At 40.7% G+C, this 16818-nt stretch overlaps 1 protein-coding gene across 2 annotated transcripts in view; it reads right to left on the reverse strand.

Annotated features, from left to right (window-relative positions):
- The window catches only part of MARCHF4 (membrane associated ring-CH-type finger 4), a 108932-nt gene that overhangs the window by 54705 nt on the left and 37409 nt on the right, over positions 1–16818 (reverse strand). The window lies entirely within an intron of this gene.

Here is a 16818-nt window from a genome sequence, read left to right on the forward strand (position 1 = left end):
ACATTTAGGCTCTTTCCATAATTTGGCTATTGTTGAGAGTGCTGCTATGAACATTGGGGTACAAGTGCCCCTATGCATCAGTACTCCTGTGTCCCTTGGATAAATTCCTAGCAGTGCTATTGCTGGGTGCAGCCACTCTGATAACAAATTTTAAATACTAAAAGTTATGGCCTCCTTAGGCCAGATCATAGCTACTCCACTGGTCAGTTTTCTTCCTTTCCTTTCCTTTCCTTTCCTTTCCTTTCCTTTTTTCTTTTCTTTTTTTCCTTTTCCTCTTTCTTTCTTTCCTTCCTTCCTTCCTTCTTTCTTTATTTTAACTGCATGCCATTTGCTCCTTGAAAACTGCACAGGTCAGTCTTAAAGGAGCAAATGACATGTGGCATGAGATAACACTTCAAAATTTTAAAAGCACATGTGAAGGGGCACTGTCACCTTCCTCCCACTGGCTGGCTCTGACTACCTCCCCGTCTCTCTCATCTTCATTCAAAATGTTTGATGTGATCCCTAGATTTGGAAAGAATGTAGAGAAGTCTAGTTTCTGAGGGTTATGGAGGGAAAGAGATTTTTCTGGGCTCCCAAAGACTGATGTGGATATTGTGTGAAACACATCAAAGATATCTGATGCCCTGCCATTTACATTATTTGAATCAGTCATTAAGTACCATTATTTAAGGATCCACTCTGGGCTGAGCCCTGAAATAAACACTATGAGAAGCACTTAGGGACTAGGCAATAATGGAGAAATGGAAGTCACTGTAGAGAGAGGAGACAACGGGACTAGAGAGCCATGATAATGAGAGCCATTGATTCTCTCCCCCTCCTGGTTCCTAGGTTTTACTTCTGATTTCCAAGTGAAATGGGGATTATAAGAACCAATCTGCATTATAGTTGTGCGTTGTAATCACAAGATACTATTTAGGGACACTTAAATTAGATCTCTAGTTTAAACATTATACCAAAATAAATTCTAGATGAATTTAACACTCAACAACTTTTAACAAATGTCTTTCGTGTATCTAGGTTAGACACCAGGTTAGGTGCTGGGAATACAAAACAGACATTTCTGCCCTCCATAGAGTCTACAGTCTAGTTGCAAATATTGAGTAAGTAGACAAGTAAAATATGTAACTGTGATTCTTGACACAGCTCATGAAAGAAAACAATAGAGTGCTAAGAGAAGGAAAAACAGGAGACCGGAAAATCTTTTTTAGATTCCATAACAAAATAAAGAAAAGCTTCTCTGAGATGACATTTACTCTGAGTCTTGAGGAATGGGAAGGCGCCACCCAGTTGCAGAGTGGAGAAAGATCACTCCAGGCAGAGGATAGCTGCCAAAAGATGGTAAGAGTTGAGAGAGCTAAAACACACAAGAAGAAAATACAGATAAATATTCTTATAACCATGGAATATAGGCACCCTTTCTACACGTGGTTCCAAAAAAGCTGGAAACACAGAAGTTTAACAACATCAGAATGCTTAACTTCTTCATGGCAGAAAGCACATAAAGACCAATGGTAAATGAGGCAAAATGGCTGTAACTTTATATGACAGTTACTATCTTTACTGTTTAGAAAATCCTTAAATCCAAATATGAGAAAGGTTAATGCTCCCAAGGAGGGGCAAAGGTCAAGGGAGATCACAAAACAAGAAACACAAATGGCCAATACACAGAAGAAAAACTGTTAAACTCCTCTACTAAACAGAAAAATACACACAAAAACAATAGTCAGGTACCATTTTTTCACTCACGAAATGGGCAAAGACTGAGAGCTGTAATCCCCAGAATTAAGGGGAGTAAAAAGAAGCAGTTCTCATATCCCCTGCTGGGGGGATGTAAATCGCTCCAACCCTTCTAGAGGACAGGGAGCAGAAGTCTGAAAGACACGCACATGCAATTCTAGCTCTAGGAATTTATCGTAAGGAAATATCCTCAGTTCCTTAGGAAGATTTATCAATGAAGCTGTTCATTGAAACATGCTAGAAGTATGTTCTGCTATCATGTATACATGATAGAAGTATATTCTACCATACTTAAACGTCAGAGGCAACCTCCAGAGATTCATTCATACAATGGATACAGTGAAATCATTAAGAATGATTTTATAATGGGGGTGCCTGGGTGGCTCAGTCGGTTGAGCATCCGACTTCAGCTCAGGTCATGATCTCACGGTCCGTAGGTTCGAGCCCCGCGTCGGGCTCTGTGCTGTCAGTTCAGAGCCTGGAGCCTGCTTCGGATTCTGTGTCTCCCTCTGTCTCTGCCCCTCCCCCACTCACACTCTGTGTCTATCAAAAAATGAATAAACGTTAAAAAATTTTTTTAAATAAATTTTAAAAATTAGAAAAAAAATGATTTTATAATAATTTCAAAATTTATATTTTGGACATGGAACTGTGTTCAAGATGTTAAGTGAAAGATGCAAGGTTTGTGTTAAACAGTATATGTGCATCAAAGTATCCTTAAAATATTAACAATGGTTATCTCTGACTGATGGGATTCCAGCTAGTTTTTACTTTCTTTGTTATACCTTTGTATATTGTATGGTAATTTTAGAACAACCGTGCATTACTATTTGTCACAAGAAAAATAAAATAAAGCTGTTTTTATATTGGGGTGGGTAAGAAGTGAATCATCACAGCCCCTTGAACCAGAAAGGGCTGGAAGACGATCCCATTTCACTTCTTAGGAGCAGGTCTGTTTGATCAGCATTACCCGAGCCTCGGGAACAGGACTAATCCTCCGGGAAGGCAATATCCTCCTCCAATCCCTTTCTATCCCTGGTTTAGACACAGTCATCCCATCCACATAAGCCCCCTGCTCAATGTTTTCTCTTTTCCTGGGAAACAAAGCCCTTTGCGTGCTCTGATTCATTGCCCGGTTGGAAGCTAAGTCACCAGAGCCTCAGACGCAGGTGTCTGGGGTGACACAGCGCGACACAACGCCTCCGGAATAAGGGCAGCCCTTCCGCCTTCGAGGCTGTGAAATGTCAGGCGTGATTAGAAAGGTCACTTGTCCTGACAGCTCTCTGTGCTTCCCGGAGAGCAGCCTTCCTGCTGGGAATGTTCTTAATTGTACTCCCCGTTGTGGGGTCCCTGCCTGCTAACTCCCTTATAATAAAGGAGGCCCTAATCTCCCCAAGTCCTTTCTGAACATGAAGAAGAAAAAAAAAAAACGCCAAAGAGTGCAAAACCTTGCAAAACAGAGCAGCATTCTGATTCAATATCTGGATGAAAGGTGAATTTCTAGGAAAAAGTGTTGCATGGTTGAAGAAGGAAACCTCATTCTTGAAAAAAGAAATATGCAGTCCTGGAGAGTGTGTAGGGAGGTGGGGGGGCAAAGGGGCCAGAGGAACAGAGAAAAGAACAGACACAACCAAAAGCCATGTCTTTAGAGCAAGGAAGGAAGGAAGAAAAGTCCATGACACTACAAAGCACAGACTCCAAAGGCTGAGGCGGAAGCCCTGTTACAGCTGTGTGCTCCTGGCCCCAGCCCTGCAAGTCAGGGGTGCCCCTCAGAAATCTGCGTTTTAGAAAAGCAGCCCGTCTGTGCACCCCACTTTAGGAATCCCAGCACAGAGGCTAAGGATGGACATGTTGAGAGACTAGTTGCTCAGCACATCAGAGACATCCAAGGTGGGTAGCGAGTGAAGGATGGGATGAGGTGAGAGGAAGACTGCCTGAAAGGAAGGATAAGAATGATAGCTGCATACCTCTCTAGCAACTGGAGCCCCAACTGACCCAGGAGTGGCTTCTGACCCTGTTAAATACACACCTGATACGAGTATTCCCCCGCCAACCCATAGTCTCTAACTGGTGTCCTTCTACAGGACCTGTACTCTGGTAAAGCACTGTCTGGACACTTGTCCTATAGCAGAGTTTCCAATGTATGTACAATTGGCCAGAGGATCCCATTCGAATGCAGATTCTGACTCAGTAGGTCTGGGGTGAGGTCGGCGATTCTGATTTCTAGCAAGGTCCCAGACAGTGGTTCTTGGTTCAGGCTGCCTGGGGCAATCAGCTGAGGAGCTTTGGGAAAGGCAACGTCTGAGTCCCACCGCCAGAGATTTGGATGGAATTGGTCTGAGGCATCAGGATATTTAAAGCTCTCCACTAAAGCTGGCCTCCACTGCTCAGAGAACCCCAAGGAGGGTCAGGCAGAGGACTAGAGGGGGCTGTCAGGCTATATTCCTTCTTCTTCAATAAGTACTAATTAGGCAGATGAATGTGGAAACTCTGGATGTACATCCAGATGCAGACTCAGACCCCTGCGCTTAAATATGGCTTCAACCATATTTTAAATTTCAATCACCATTACAATAATTGTTGTAAATATCTTGCAAAGTTCTCTCCCATACATTATATATATTAATTAATCTTCATAATACCTCTGTGAGGTAAGACATATTATGCACATTTTATAGGAGGTAAAACAGGATTCACAAGAATACTGAGCATCAGGTATCAGCTTCCACCTCAGACCTGCTGAATCAGATTCTGCATTTTAACCAGATCCATAATTTGTTTACATACACATTAACATTGGAGAAACACTGCATGCCACATGTCTCCAATCTCTGGCTGGCTCCTGAAGGGTTGAAGAAAATGCTCTTAGGTCACCTGATGGTCGTTTCAAAAATGCAGTCTTAGCTCTTTTAATATTGCCTAATTATGGGGCGCCTGGGTGGCTCCGTCGGTTAAGCGTCAGACTTCGGTTCAGGTCATGATCTCACGGTTCGAGAGTTCGAGCTGCTCCTCAGCTCTGTCCTGACAGCTCAGAGCCTGGAGCCTGTTTCAGATTCTGTGCCTTCCTCTCTCTCTGCCCCTCCCCCGCTCATGCTCTGTCTCTCATAAATAAACATTAAAAAATTTATAAATATTGTCTAATTATCCTTAAAGAATCTTGGGATAATGTCTGAATTAGGAGATATGTTTGAGAGCACTTAGTTCAGTTTTTGGCAAAATGTGGCCTGTAGAAAACCACCTCCACTGAAATCACCTAGACCTGCCCAGACCTCCTGAAACAGTATCTTGGGGGTGGAACCAGGAATCTGCATTTTGACTGGCTCCCCAGATGGTCCTTACACTTAGGCTGAGAACTACTACCCTAGTCGTGTAAAGGGAAAGATATCACCAATATTAAACTGCTATTTTAGGAAGTGGATGACATTTTTATTCCCTGTGTTATTGGCTCTAAATTATCCATGTTAATAGGATGGCCTGGGGGTGGGGTGCAGATATATGTATGGGGGATATTTTCCTTTCATTTCCATTTCATTTCCACCTTCTGGCTGCTTCCTCCCTACTGTGGTTGCCCCCAGAGTGTGGACAGGGCAGAGGGGACTACGCAGCCCTTGGCTCGTGACTCTGCTGAAAGATGAAAGGGGGGTTGAGACAACTAGAAAGGTGCTAACATCAACCAAAATGAAGTTTCAGGGATCATCTATGGGTTTTAATATGTCTGTTTGCCCCATTGGTTGGCGGTGTTATTTTCTCATCTCTTGGGGTTTCCAGGATAATGGGAGTGTTTTGTGTGTATTTAGCTTTTATCATGTCTTGCCAAGGAAATGCAGCTGGGACGCTAGGCTCAAAAACATCAAATCCAATTCTCGTGGTCATTCAACACCCCCCACCATGAGGAGCCAGTTTGGGCTCTGATGTACATCAGCTTCCTGTTCCTTTTAAAGCAAACTCTTTTTACACTCCTCCATGGGCAGAGAAAGGAGAGAAAAGATACGACCAGCTCACGTGGTGATGGTGTGGAAGATACAAATGGAAGAGGGAACAATGGACACATTGACTCTCCAGAGAATTCTGCAACTGCAAGGTAGTCAGTGGTGATGGAAGACGTGGGGAAAATCTCAGCCATTGCTCCGGTTGTCTGACACTGAGTAGGTAAAGGAAGCTTGTGTTAAAATTGCCAAAAAGAACTAAAACTTACCGATGAAAGAAATTAAAGAAGGCACAAACAAGTGGAAAGCTGTACTATTAATAGATGAGAAGACTGAATAGTGTTACAATGTCCGTACTACTCAAAGCAATCTACAGATTCAGGGCAATCTCTATCCAAATCCCAATGGCATATTTTTACAGAAATAGGAAAGGTTATCTTAAATTTCATACGGAACCACAAAAGATCCTGAAAATCCGAAGAAATCTTGAGAAAGAAGAACAACTCCTTCTGATGGAGGCACCAACTTCCTGATCTCAAGATATTTTGCAAAGCCACAGTAATTAAAACAATATGGCACTGGCATAAACACATATATACAGATTAACAGAGCACAGTAGAGAGCACAGAAATCAACTCGTGCATATATGGTCATCTTCAACAAGGATGACAAGAATACACAATGAGGAAAGGATAGTGTCTTTAACAAGTAGTGCTGGGCAGGGCGGGGGGACGCCTGGGTGTCTCAGTTGGTTAAGTGACTCTTGATTTTGGCTCGGGTCATGATCTCACAGTTCGTGAGTTCGAGGTCCATGTCAGGCTCTGCACTGACAGCATGGAGCCTGCTTGAGATTCTGTCTTTGCTCCTCCCCTGCTCATGATCTCTCTCTCTCTCAAAATAAATAAACTTAAAAAAAAAAAAAGTACTGCTGGGAAAACTGGATATCCATAATGCAAAAGAATGAAATTGAACCCTCATCTTAAACCATACACAAAAAAATCAACTTAAAATGGTTTAAAGATTTAAATAAGAACAGAAACTACAAAACATCTAGAAGAAAATATAGGGGTAAATCTTCATGAGATTGGGCTGGCAGTGATTTCTTGGATGTGACACCAAGAGCCCAGGAAAGAGAAACAAAATTAGACAAGTGGGACTACATCAAACTAAAAAGCTTCTGCACAGCAAAGAAATAATCGACAGAGTGAAAAGGCAACCTATAGAATGGGAGAAAATATTTGCAAACCATATGTCTTAGAAGGGGTTAATATCCGAAATATATGAGAAACTCCCATGGCTCAACTGGGAAGAAAAACAACAACAACAACAACAACAACCTGATTGAAAACTGGGCAAAGCACTTGAACAGACATTTTTCCAAACAATACATACAAATGGCCAACTGGTATGTAAAAAGATGCCACACATCATTAATCATCAGGGAAGTGCAAATCAAAACCACAACAAGGGGCACCTGGGTGGCTCAGTCCGTTCAGCATCTGACTTCGGCTTAGGTCATGATCCCTTCGTTCATGAGTTTGAGTCTCACATCAGGCTCTCTGCTCTCAGAATGGAGCCCACCTCAAATACTCTATCTCTCTCTCTCTCTCTGCCTCACCCCCTGCGTGCTCTCTCTCTCTCAAAAATAAATAAACATTAAAAAAATTACAGAGCCACAGTGAGATACCACCTCATACCTGTTATAATGGCTATTATGAAAAAGACAAATAAGAAAAATTGGAAACTTTGTACATTGTTGGTGGGAATGTAAAATGCTGCTGCTCCTATGGAGAACAGTATGGAGTTTCCTACCATAGATTCAGCAATCCTACTTTTGGGCTTATATCCAAAAGAACTGAAACCAGGAATTCAAAAAGAGATCTGTATTCACATGTTCACTGCAGCATTATTCACAATAGCTGAGATATGGAAACAATCTAAATGGCCACCAGTGGATGATCCTACTGAGAAAGTGTGGTATATACATATGGCGAAATATTATTCAACCTTAAAAAAGAAGGAAATCTTGGCATATTACAACTGGATGAACCACAAGGACATAATTCTAAGTGAAATAAGTCAGACAAATACTGGCACTGGGAAAAGACGGAAATGGGGAACTGCTGTTTAAATGGATATAGTCTCAGTAATGCAAGACTGTAAGTTCTAGAAGATCTGCTGTACAACATAGAACATATAGTTAAGATACTGTATTGTGCACTTAAAATTTTAAAGGGTAGATATCATGTCTAGTGCTCTTACTACAATAATAAAGAAAAAAGGTTACCAGGGAGAAGAAGGTTTTGCCAAGCAAATACAACCAGCCCTTGTCAACTGACTTGGATGTGAGCTGCAGAAATGACAGGGTGTGGCTCATTGGATCATCTCCCCTTCTTGCAGCAGGAAGCTCACTACAAGTAGCTATAGGGAGCAGAGTAGTCTCTGTGTTTTTCATCTCCAGACTCTGCAAGTTAGTGCTTACATTTGAGCAGTTCATCCCTAAAAGAATGTGACACTGAGGAAGGCGGGTAGTTCCTCCCCACCTGCATTGAGCAAAATGTAAGGAGTAGGGAGCCAAAGCAGAAGCATCATTCAGAAGTCAGGTGTGTATCTGTCAGGCCAGCCATAGCTCTAGGTGTCAGGGAGACATCAGTGAAGAAACCAGGCAGTACCCTTGTTGTCTGGTGATTCAGTTCAATGGGAAGGGCGACCACAAATTAGTACTTTAAAATACATATGTCAGGTGTCATAAATGCTGTGAAGATCATTGCATCAGGATAAAGGGATGGAGAGTGATAGAAGCTACTAGCAAGTAATCAAGGAAGGCCTCTGGAAGGAGATGAAATTTAAGCAGCGACAGAAACAAGTGAGGGAATGAACTATGTGAATATCGAGGGGAACTGTGCTCCAGACAGAGGAGTGCAAGTTCCCACGTGCTGAGGGAGGAGCAGTCTGGGGTGAGCAAAGAACCCCATGAAGGCCTCCATGAATAGAAGAACAGCACAAAATGACATCAGAGAGGTGGTCAGGGCCTTGTTGGTCATGGGTGGAAATTTGAATTAGCTACTGGGAAGTGCTTACAACTTAAGAGATTTTCTCCCCAAAACTTTAGTGATGTGACTAAGAAAAATCATCAAAACTACTTCTTTAGAGATTGTGAAAAACAAAGGCATTAGAAAATGAAAGTAATCATGTTAGGGCGGTGGGATTATGGAATTTTTTTTTAAATTTGTGATTGCTGCAATGCTTGCAGAATATATCATGTCTTTTCCTGGAGATGAATCAGCCACCTCAGGGGCAGAATGGTGCATCCCTAGTCTTGGAGTTGCACGCAAATGCATGTCTCTCATAGATGCTCATGGACTCAGTGACCCTCTTGAGATGGGTTACATGTTCTGTCTGGAGCAGGAGAATAAGAAACGCCTCAGGCCTTTCCCAAATAGGTCAATATAATCTGAGCTTCTGTACTTCATCCTCAGGGTCTCAAATAGCCATGCCTGTAGAAAGCTCGATAGCTAGAAAAGTACACTATGATTTTGAGCAAAGAGGCTACAGACCTTCTACTGGCCTTCTGAGAAACACAACAAGTTTGCTGCCTGGTGCCCCCACCATCCTCATCCAGCCTGGAAGCCCCTATGATTGTGAAAGTTCCCAGTACTTTGGTTAAGTTCTTCATCTCCCTAGTGAGCTGGGCTGTGTCAAAGGGAAAGTGAAAAATCTGCTTATACCCTAGGACCATTGTGAGACATAAAGGTATATTCAGAGAACACAAAGGACTCAATGTTAAACAAATCCATGAATTACGCCAGCTATTAAGGTATTCTTCCTGTGATGTTTTCTGGAAAATAAATAATAAAGGTACATGTCACATTTTAGCTTTTTGTGGCCCAGTTCCTATAGGTGCTTAATTCTCTTATGAGCATCCAATTTAGTTAATAGCAAAAATGTCCACTGATTGATTGCCTACTATGGGTCAGGTTCTCCGAAAAGCATATCACTTAACTCATTTATCCTTGTAATAACTTAACTCATTTATCCTTGTAATCCTACAAGGAAGACAGTATTACCTCATTTTGCAGATCAAAGTAACTGAGACTAAGACACATTAAACCATTTGCTCAAAATCACACAGCCAGCAAGTGTACAACCCAGGTTTAAAACCTAGCTCTACCAGATTTCCAAAGCCCATGATTTTAACCACCACACTGGATAGCCTCTTAGGGCATATAAGGGTGTATAGTGTAGCCTCCTTTCCTTTAAGTCAGGTATTGAAAAACTTGGCTGAAGTTGGGTAAGAGCAAAGAAGAATGATGATGTTAAAATGCCAGAGCTATAATACACAAATAGAAGTTCAAAATAGAAGGATGGGGTGTGACAAGAGGGTCATTTAGTCTAGGAAATAGACTTCCTAGTGTTTGTATGAGGACCTTAACACCCCAGTCAAAACTCCAAGGCTTCCCACAACCTGGACTAAGTACTTCCCATTCATTCATCCATTCAAACAAACCTTTAACACCTACCATGTGCCAGGCAACAAAGATACAATGGTAAACACAAACAGAATGATTTCCACTCTCATGGAGCATATGTCTATATACAATAATATCCCAAAAAATATAAAATTGTAATGGTGGTAAGTCCAATGCAAGAGAGCTATGTGGTGCTAGAAAAACATATATGAGGGGGTTGGTCTGTCCTTGAAAAAGTGATGCTTGAGCCAAGATGTGACTGATGGCTAGGAGTTAAGGGGGTAAAAAAGAAGGAAAAATGCTAATAGAATTATCCAGCCATTCTCAGGCTCTCTTCTTCTCAGTTTGCCGTGGCAGAAATCTGAATCCTGTGAAATGGAGATGGTATTCTATAGGAAATGGATCCATCAGGTCTCATTTTTCCAAGCGAATGTAGCCCTGGGAACACTGAAAGTTTTATTCATTAAGGAGAAAGAAAAGATCAGGTGACTTGGTGATACAAAACCAGAATGGGGATGTTGGTATTTTATCCTCTGGTATATCAGTCTTCTGGACTCCTTGGTAACACTGCTAATCAGGCAAGACAGCCATTGTCTCACACACTGCATTTGTCTGAGCTAGAAAAAGACACCCATTCCTCCAAGGAAGACCCAACTCAGGTCAAGACATCTGGCTTGAGGAGTAAAGCATGGTCTAGATTTCTACTCCCATGACCAGTTCCCTCAACCCAAACCAGACACTCTTGTCCAGTGAACAACTGTCACATCTGTAGATGGTGGACCTGTGGGCAGATCTCTGTTACACAAGTCTCTGTAGCTGAGACAGGTATGAAACAAGGACTAGGGGTGCCTAGGTGCCTCAGTTGGTTAAGTGTCCAACTCTTGGTCTTGGCTCAGGTCACGATCTCGAGGTTCATGAGTTCAAGACCCATGTCAGGCTCTGCGCTGACAGTGCAGAGCCTGCTTGGGATTCTCTCTCACTCTCTCTCCACTGCCTCCTGTTCATGTTCTCCCTCTCTCCCTCCCTCTCTCTCTCTAAATAAATAAGCAAACTTTAAAAAAAGACAAGGACCAGATGATAAAGGGTTGTGTACAATGATGCAGACTTTGTGTGTGTGTGTGTGTGTGTGTGTGTCCTGGTGAATAAACACAGGTCATCAAAGATAACTAGAGAAGTCCAAGGGGAGTAACAAGAATGAGAACACGCAAAAACAGCTTGACCTGGAATGTATGTACCAGAACCAGTAATAAGGAGAAATGTATTTACTGTAGACAAGGAAAAAGCAAGAGGTGAACAGGAAGCCATTAGGAGAGAAGAAAACCAACACCAGATGACTGGCGACAGGTGATAAGGTGCCTGTAATAATCAGAGAAGTTGAAGGTTGGTTTGGTCCCTGGAACTTGGCCCCATTTTGATTGAGAGCAAAGGTTTTAAGCTTTGGGTCCATGAATGAGCTTCAGGGGATCTCTGATCTTCCTGAAATTGTAGTATTATTTTGCACATAAGTGTACATGAACATTTTTTTTTTCTGTGTGTATGGTTCTTAGCATCAGATGCTCACATGAACAACCACTGGTCTCAGGATATACAGATGACCTCCCTGAGTAAGTCAGAGCATTCTCTGTAAAGATAAAAACATCTTAGTCTCTGGGGTACCTGGGTGGCTCAGTCGGTTAAGCAGCCAACTTTGGCTCTCAGGTCATGATCTCTTGGTTTGTGAGTTTGCGCCCTGTGTCGGGCTCTGTGCTGATAGCTCAGAGGAGCTTGGAGCCTGCTTCAGATTCTGTGTCTCCCTTTCTCTCCATCCCTCCTCCACTCACGCTCTGTCTCTCTCTGTCTCTTAAAACTTACGTTAAAAATTAAAAAAAAAAAAACAACAACAAACATCTTGTCATGAGATGTCCTGACAATGAAGTCATAACTATCCTTGAAAACAGAGCTACCAATGCTTCAAAGTGCCCTTTCCCTCTTGTGTGGAATTTGACTGCCCTGCCCATAAGAACCCAATGGTAATTCCAAGTGGCTTGGGTTTTCTGAATGAGTATTCCAAAAATTGAGTAAGCAAAGTGTGTTCATTAACAGATGTTTACATTGGTACTTCAGTAAGTTACATTCACATCATCTTCCTCCTCAAACTTATAGCAATTAATTTTCTCCTTCTTTGTAATCATCCAAATGATTAGAACACAGAATAGAACAGATGAGGATCTAGGTAGGCACTGGAGACCTTCAATGTGGAGTAAGACTTGTCTCTTCCACTTACCAGCTGGAGAAATTGGTAGGTTATTTCATCACCCTGAACTTCAATTTCAATACCTGGCAAATTGGGGATAATTGCAGTACCTACCTTGGAAGGTATTGTGAGGATAAAATAATTTAATTTACCCCATGCTTCCTTTTTAAAATTCTGTTTTCATTGTGTGCTTTTTAAAATTGAATATAATTTATATAAAGTGGGAATCTCAGATTCTGAGGGGAAAGTTTAATAAGTTTTGACAAACCCATGCGTCTTTTTGATAATCAGGTGGCATGCTTTTTCTGTTGTCTATTTAGTGAAACTTTTTGCTTCCCAAATGTTGAGTTATATCACAATATATAATTTATCTATAAAAAATCTCCACCTTCTCTCCCTCCAACATACAGTTTCTAAAATAGCTCCTCCCCACCCCCAGACCAATTTAAAACCTGGAAGGAACTTGGTGCAGTCATTTCGTCCTTCCCCTGCATTCAGGAGAGGCTGTGCATAAATCTGCTTTATTTTTAGATCTCAAGGGAAAGTATTTCTACAACCACCCTCAGTCACCTGTTTCAGCACAGGGCAACACTTAACACTAGAAAACTCCATCCCTGTGCGTCTCTGAAAATGAGTAGTAACAACTAATATTGAGAATGCCTTAGCAAGGCCCAATGAGCAAAAAACAGGCAGAGATGTGTAAAGTCAGCAACACGAGTGCACATGGGAATGTTTTGAGAATTGGGGGGCAGGGGGTACACTCTCAGTGTACACAGAGAGTGAACACTGCTCAGCTCCAGCCCTCTGGTCACATGTGGGAAGCCAGGTCTACATGTGGGTGCTACATGTTTAGATTTTTTTCCACAAGGAAAGGCAGAAATCCTTATTTTTATGTGAAATATAATTTTTTAGTGTTGCCTTGGTTGAAAAAAACAGAGCACTCTGTGGGCCAAACATTGATCTATCTATCTAATCTCTATCTCTATCTCTATCTCTATCTCTATCTCTATCTCTATCTATATATCTGCTACCTGTGTGCAGGGCGTGGGTCAGTTTACAATCTCTGTTTTAGAATTTATACAGTGTTTCACATTTGCTGTCTCATTTAACCTTAAATATACCTGTAAGACAGGTAAGGCCAACAGGTATACAATCTGGTTTTTAAGAGATGAAGAAACTGAGGCTCAAAAATGATAAATGAGTTGTTTAGTCTACGTAGCCAGCAGAGCCCAGGTCTTATGGTTCTGTTTCACGGTTTCTCCTGCTATGTCCCAGCTTTGATTCAGGGGCAGTTAGAGTCCTCATCCACATCTCAGTGGACAGACTACCACCCACAGCTTATCAGTTGTTTGTGGCAAATGCAGGAAGAAATGAGGAGCAACTCAAAGAGTAAATATGTGCATAAATAAAATGGAATACTGACTGCACAAGACAATAACAATGATATTTTATGGGGTTTTAAATCTTTGTAGGATTTAAATTCATGATAAAAATAAAAATGGCCAGAAACTGTTGCAATGGACTGAATGTTTGTGCCCCTCCCAAACTCATATGTTGAAATTCTAACCCCCCGTATGATGGTATTAGAAGATGGTAATCAGATGATGAGGGTGCAGCCCTTATGACTGGAATTAGTGTCTTAAAAGAGGGACCCCAGAGAACTCTCTGGCCCTCTGTCTGCTGTGTAAGGTACAAGATCACAGCAGTCCGTAACCTGCAAGACAGTTCTCACCAGAAGCTTACCACACTGGTGCCTAATCTCAGACTCTCAGCCTCCAGAAATGTGAGGAATAAGCCATCCAGGTGACAATACTTTGTTCCAGCAGCCCAAACTGACTAAGATTGTCGTTAAGAGGTTTAAATGTTCTAAGGTTTGATAATCCTTAGCAATGTCTGAAAAATGGGTAAAGTACCAATTTATATCAGACTATAGTAAGTAAAGTTGACCACTTGAAAAAGAAAATAATATATAATTAAAAAGCTAAAAGAGAGGGGAGTTACTGGATAAATACCAATGAAGACAAGAAAAGAGAGGGGAAAATCATAACTCATGTAGGACAAACAAAGCAATGGACAGATAGTAGGTATAAACCCAACTATATAAGTCATTATATTAAATATAAATTGACTAAATACTTTAGTTAAAATATAAATTTTATCAGGGGTACCAGGCTGGCTGAGTTGTAGAGTATGAGACTCTTGATCTTGGGGCTGTGAGTTCGAGCCCCACGTGGGGTGTAGAGATTACATAGAAAGAAAATATTTAGGGGTACCTGGGTGGCTCAGTTGGTTAAGCATCCGACTTCGGCTCAGTCATGATCTCACAGTTTGTGAGTTTGAGCCCCACATCAGTCTCTGTACTAACAGCTCAGAGCCTGGAGCTTGCTTCAGATTCTGTGTCTCCCTCCCTCTCTGACCCTCCCCTGCTCACGTCTGTCTCTCTCTCTCTCAAAAATAAATAAACATTAAAAAAATTGTTTTAAAAGAAAATATTTAGGGGTGGCTGGATGGCTTAGTCAGTTGAACATTGACTCTTGACTTTGGCTCAGGTAATGATCCCAAGGTTGTGGGATGGAGCCTGCTTAAGATTCTCTCTCTCTCTCTCTCTCTCTCTCTCTCTCTCTTTGCCCTTCTCCCACACTCACACTTGCTTTCTTGCTCTCTCTAAAATAAAAAAGAAAAGAAAATCTTTAAAAAAAATATATATATATATAAATTATCAGGCTGGATTAAAAAATAAAAACCCAATTATATGTTCCTTAAATATAACGACATAAGAGATTGAAAGTAAAGGATGAAAAGTGATAGAATGTAAACACTGACCAAAAGAAAACTGTAGACAAAGTAGATTTTACAGCATGAAGCACTAGTGGAGACATTTTATAATGATAATGTGGTCAGTCTATCAGGAATATATAACAATTCTTAATTTATAGATAACTTACATGTAACTCAATATATAAAAGGCAAAAATGGGCAGAACTTTAATAAGGAGAAATAAAGCCACAACCACAAAGGAAACCCTTAACATATCTCCCTTAATAACAGATAGAATAATCAGACCAAAAAAATCAGTAAGGATATGAAAGATCTGAAAAACAAAATTGACAAATCTGAACTACAAATACAGGTAAAACACTGCTCATCCTGATGACAATATGTGCATTCTTATCAAGTGCACATGAAACATTTTCCAAATTTGAACATATATTGTGCTAAAAGGCAAATTCTAAGAAAACTCTAAGCACTGAAATTACTCAGTTTTCTCTGAGCATCTCCAATAAACAAGAAATCAAGAACAAAAAATGACTAGAATATCACCAAATGCTTAGAGATTAAGTTATAAACTTCTACCTAATTCATGGGTCCAAGAAGAAATCACATGGAAATTTCCATTATTAATAATAGAAATGTAACATATCAAAAAGATGTGATACAACCAAAACTTTACTTGGAGCCTTATACATTTATATTGGAAAACAGAAAGACTAAAAAAAATCAGTAATCTAAGCATTCAACTGAACAATTTAGAAATAGAACAGAAAATTAAACCCAAAGTAAGTAGAAGAAAGGGAATCATAAAAATAAGATCAGAGGTTAATGAAGCAGAAAATAAATGCACATTAGAGAAGTCCAACAAAGGCAAAAATTGGGTCTTTGAGAAGAATATAAAATGGATGGATCTCTGGCAAGACCCATCAAGACCAAAAAAAAAAAAAAACCCCAAAAACCAAAACAAACCCAAATCATACGTATCAGGAATTAAGTTCACCACAGACCTTTAAGACATTAAAAAGTTAATAATAGAACATTATAAATTTCTATGCCAAAAGTTTTAGAAAATTTAAGTGAAATAAATAACTTTCTAGAAAAGAACAGCTTACAAAACTAATATAAAAGCAATAGGAAATCTAATATTTCTGTATCTACTAAATAAATGTTTAACTAAACATCTTCCCACAGAGAAAACTCTAGGTCCAAATGTCTCCACTGGTGAATTAGCCTAAATATTTAGTAATTAAACAATATCAATATTACATAAACTAAAAGGAAGAAAGGAAGGAAGGAAGAAGGAAGGAAGGAAGGAAGGAAGGAAGGAAGGAAGGAAGGAAGGAAGGAAGAAGGAAGGAAGGAAGGAAGGAAGAAAGGGTGCCTGGGTGGCTCAGTTGGTTAAAGGTCTGACTTCAGCTCAGGTCATGACCTCACAGCTTGTGGGTTTGAGCCCGGCTTCAGTCTCTTTGCTAACAGCCTAGAGCCTGAAGCCTGCCTCAGATCCTGTGTCTCCCTCTCTCTCTGTCCCTCCCCAACTTGTTCTCTCTCTCTCTCTCTCTCTCTCTCTCTCTCTTTCAAAAATAAATAAACATTAAAAAAAAATTTTAATTAAAAAAAAAAGGAAGGAAGGAAAGGCGAGAAGGAGGAAGGAAGGGAGGGAAGAAGAAAGGATAAAGAA

This window comes from Herpailurus yagouaroundi, unplaced genomic scaffold, assembly GCF_014898765.1.
Source record: "Herpailurus yagouaroundi ecotype Mexico unplaced genomic scaffold, PumYag 140, whole genome shotgun sequence".
Taxonomy (NCBI): Eukaryota; Metazoa; Chordata; class Mammalia; order Carnivora; family Felidae; genus Herpailurus; species Herpailurus yagouaroundi.